The sequence below is a fragment of the Triticum aestivum genome, chromosome 3D (genome assembly GCF_018294505.1).
Source record: "Triticum aestivum cultivar Chinese Spring chromosome 3D, IWGSC CS RefSeq v2.1, whole genome shotgun sequence".
NCBI lineage: Eukaryota > Viridiplantae > Streptophyta > Magnoliopsida > Poales > Poaceae > Triticum > Triticum aestivum.
In genome coordinates, this window is record NC_057802.1 from 47,853,458 (window position 1) to 47,858,126 (window position 4,669).

Genomic DNA, 4,669 nt, shown 5'->3' on the forward strand with positions numbered 1-4,669 from the left:
ACCCATCTGTGCTGATGCAGACTCGAGGATGCCTCGGATCTGCCGCTTTGTCAGCATGTATTTCATCAAACTTTTTCCACGCAACACCATCCGATGTGTGTACGATCATCAGATTCCCATCTGCATCTAGTTCGGTTCTTTTGCCCGTTTTGTGCCATGTCATCTGTCTGGCCGTCTCTTCGACCATGAAAAGACGTTGAAGTCTTGGTACGATTGGCATATACCGAAGAACACTAACGGGGATTTTGGTCTGTGTCTTCTCACCCATACCGTTGTCTACCACAACATACCTGGAAGACTTGCAAATGGGACAATAGTTCAAGTCCGCATAGTCAAGCCTAAATAAGACACATACTTTCTCACAGGAATGTATCTTCTCATAGGGCATCTTCAGTGCACGAAGGATTTTGTCCGACTAGTATAGGTTTGCAGGCATTACATGGCCTTTGGGTAGAAAGCGTCCAAATACTGTCATCATTGCGTCGTAGCATTCTCTGCCCAAGTTGAACTGAGCCTTCAGAGCCATTACTTGTGAGATGGCATCCAACTGACAAAGCTCAGTGTGCTCGTGGAGCGAACGTTTTGAAGACTCCAACATTTCATTGAAGGCCTTTGCAGATTCCTCCATCTCCTCGTCCGAATCCCGAGCATCATCGAAGTCTTGCATCATGTTTTCCATCCCGGTACCATGCTCGTCGGTGCGACGACGATCCACCTCAGCTCGGTCACGTTGGGCAGACTCACCATGATATGTCCACACCGTATAATCGGGCGTAAAACCACTCTTCTGCAGGTGTTTGCCCATTTCAGCCTCTGTCCTCTTTTCCCAATTGCCGCACCGTAAACAGGGGCACCAGGTTTTGGCCATTTGCAAATGCGGCTTGCACAAACCGCTTGGTTTTTGTGAACCATTCAGTGCTCCATTTGGTCTGACCAGTGTGACCGGTGTACATCCACGCACGATCACTCATCTTGACTTTCAGAGCTACTGGACACACAATAAATATATATATATATATATATATATATATATATATATATAATTCACCATGTATATATTCATCAGTTGATCTACTTTGTCTATTTTATTACGTCCATGCAACCTACACTCTAATAGGTAATGATAGGTCCTAATCCCACCCGAGTATGTGTAGATTGGGTTCATTTTCCCATGCTATGCTCCGGATCCGACGCAAAATTTCGGTAGCACCTCCCCGCTGTTCTCCTGATACACGTCTCTGCAATAAACAGAGAGAATGTGTACCCGGAGAACAACAGGGGAGGCACTGACGAAATTTATGCATCAGATCCGGAGCAAAGCATATGGAAAAACGAACCCAATCTACACATACTCGGGCTGTCCATGGATAGCATTGGACAATTTGAAAGAATCACGGTTATAAATATGCAAATGCATGCATATTTATAACTATAACGCTTTTGAACGGGAGACACATATTGGTTACGCATACTGATGATTGACACCTATAGCTAGCAAGTTTCATTGGCACGAAGACCAGAACAGAGCAAATGAAGGGGGAGGAGGAGATGTCATTTGTGCTCACCAACGAACGCAGGGGCGGAGCTCGTCGAACGCACGGGGAGGTCGTCAAACACCACACCCTCGCAGCGACGAAACAACTGCACATTTGAATCCACCCGATAAACACAAAAATGTATGATGTTTTGCATAACAAAATCGAAAAATATACGACCTAACTCATAATTCACAAATATATGACCCCGCCGGCCTCTGGAAGGCCAAAGAGCACCTTCTACATATTCTTCTTCTTCTTCTTCTTCTTCTTCTTCTTCTTCTCCCCTCCTCTTCTTCTCCTACACTTTCTTCTTCTTCTTCTCCCCTCCTCTTCTTCTCCTACACTTTCTTCTTCTTCTTCTCCCCTCTTCTTCTTCTTCTTCTTCTTCTTCTTCTTCTTCTTCTTCTTCCCCTTCTACATTTTCTTCTTTTCTTCTTCTTCTTTTTTCATCTTTATTCTACTTCTTTTAATTATATGACTAATTATCTAAAACCCATGCACTAAATCTAACAATAACACATATATATCTAGCACTAAACCTAACACTAACAATTAAACAGCACAAAAAAGAAAGAAAAATAACTCACCGGACCGCGGGGGCAGCGGCGACGCCGGGGTGGTGGGGCGCCGGGGCGGCGGGGTGGTGGGGCGACGGCACGGGGTGGGGGCGGCGGCGGGTGGCGGGGGCGGCTGGTGGGTGGCGGGGGCGGCGACAGGTGGTGAGGGCGGCTGGTGGGGGTGGCGGCGGGGGTGGCGGCGGGCGGCGGGGGCGGCGGCAGGGGGTGGGGGCGGCGGGGGGCGGCGGCGTGGTGGCTCGGGGAGGAGAGAGGAGAGAAACAGAGAGATGGATCTAGGGCGGGGTGGGTCTCGCCGTTAGGTAGGTTAGTTCTTTGCCGTCAGCTTTTTTTCCTCTTTGTCGTCCGCTAGCTGACGACAAAGAGGGGGGACGTTAAGTTTTTTTAATCAGCTCGTTAGTGGGGACCACCATCCTCTTTGCCGTCTGCTATCTGATGGCAAAGATTCTTTGTCGTCCGCTAGTTGACGGCAAAGAGTAGGCAGATGGCAAAGACCGTTCTTTGCCATCTGCCTACTCTTTGCCGTCCGTTTTATGCAAGCGGACGACCTTCTTTGCCGTCAGCTAGCGGACGGCAAAGACTTGGCAGACGGCAAATTAGCTAATTCCAGTAGTGAGAAGTCTGCATTAGAGAGGAGCTCGAAGCAGCAGCCGCGGCTGGGTTTATAAACCAGTGCGGCCGCCCTTCGCTTGGCGAGGTGGGAGTAAACTTTGTGCAGCGCAGGGTGGCAGCACACCCCTTTAGTATCGGGTCGTGGCACCAACCGATACTAAAGGTGCGGTCTTTAGTATCGGTTGAAGCCACGAACCGGTACTAAAGGGGGCCGCTTCCCGCCGTTTGGCCTGGCCAAATTTGACCTTTAGTACCGGTTGATGGCTCCAACCAGTACTAAAGGCCCATCCTATATATACAACACTTCAAAAAAAAATCAGTTTCATCTCCCACTTCTTCAATCTCTTTCGACATCGCCGCCGCCCCGTACGCCGCCCCCGTCTCGCGCCGTCGCCCGTCGCTGTCCCCGTCGCCGCCCCCGCCGCGCGCCCCCGCCCACGTCCCCGTCAACGCCCCGGCCCGTCGTCGCCATCCCCGTCGCCGCGCCGGTCGATCGTCGCCCCCCGTCGCCACCCCGGTCGCCCCGCGGTGTAAGCCCCCTGCGCACGCCATGACCGCGCCCCGATCGAGCCCCTGCTCGCACACACGCACACACATTTTTTTACTTATTTTTTGTTTTCTGTTTTTTAGATTAATGTCAAAGTTTTAGCTAGCTAAATGAATTAGATTAATGCATGTCAATTTGTTAATTAAATGATGAATTAGATGAATTACCTAGATAAGAATGTTAGATTAATGTCAAATGTTAGATGAATTAGATAGAAAAGTTAGATATTAATGTCAAATGTTAGATGAATTAGATGAATTAGCTAGATATTAATTAATATTAATTAGATGAGTTAGTTTTTTATACTTTTAGTTATAGATGAATTAGATATATTAATGTTAGATTAATCAGTAAGTGCTTAGTTGAATTAGTAAGAAAATTAATAAATACGAGAGGGCGACGCTGTTTGGGGAGGGACGCAGTCCCAGTTGCCGCGATCATCGGCCACAGCGCGGACGAGGCGGCGACGGAGCACGGACATGGAGGACGGCGGCGCATCGATGGGAGATGGGTGCGGCGATGCATCCTGGAGAGAACTTTTTTAATTGCTAGGGGATGAGATCAATCCTGGGGAGAAACTTTTTAATGGCTAGGGGATGAGATCGATCGGAAGCAAATGCGTACAGGAAGGTAATCGTGGTATTGGTGTGGGCCGTCGTCCCACAGCGTTTTCTTTCTTATACACACGTACGCTAATTTAAATCTTAGCGGTTAATTTTTATTGGTATTATTAAATCAATGGATATAAATAAATGACGTATGGAGAACTATGAAAGCCTCCTCCCTTTAATATTAGGTAAAAGAGTGTACATAAATACTTCAGAAATTTATTCTCATGTTTTACAAAAAGAATCATAACATTTTAGAAAAAAGGTCAAGGTGTGTTTAATAATATTCACTTTGTATTGAAAAATGATCAATGTGCATTTATCAAATGTTCGAGATATATACGAATAAATGTTCAACGTGTATTTAAAAAATGTTCAACATGTATCTAAACTTTTTCAACCTTTATACAAAAGTGTTCAATGTGTATTTAAATAGTCGACATGCATTTTAAAAGGGGGGGATAAAAGAAAGAAAAAATATGAAAAAAGTTGTAAGAAGACCGATAAAGCGAAAGAAACCTGAAAAGATAGACATAAAGAGAATAAGAAAACTAAAACAAAACAAAATCATGGTAAAGAATCACACAGAAGAAAAAAACTACAAAAGGAAAAAATAAAAGAGAAAGAAAGAACAAAAAAAAATTGAAAACCAAACAAAAACAACTTCTGGAATATCGTTGTAAATAACGCTGAAAACCGCTTTCCCAGAAAAACACATAACAACCAGAAAAAAAAAATACTCGGGGCATAGCTACTGGGCCTAGACCACACTGAGTCGCGCTAAAGGCG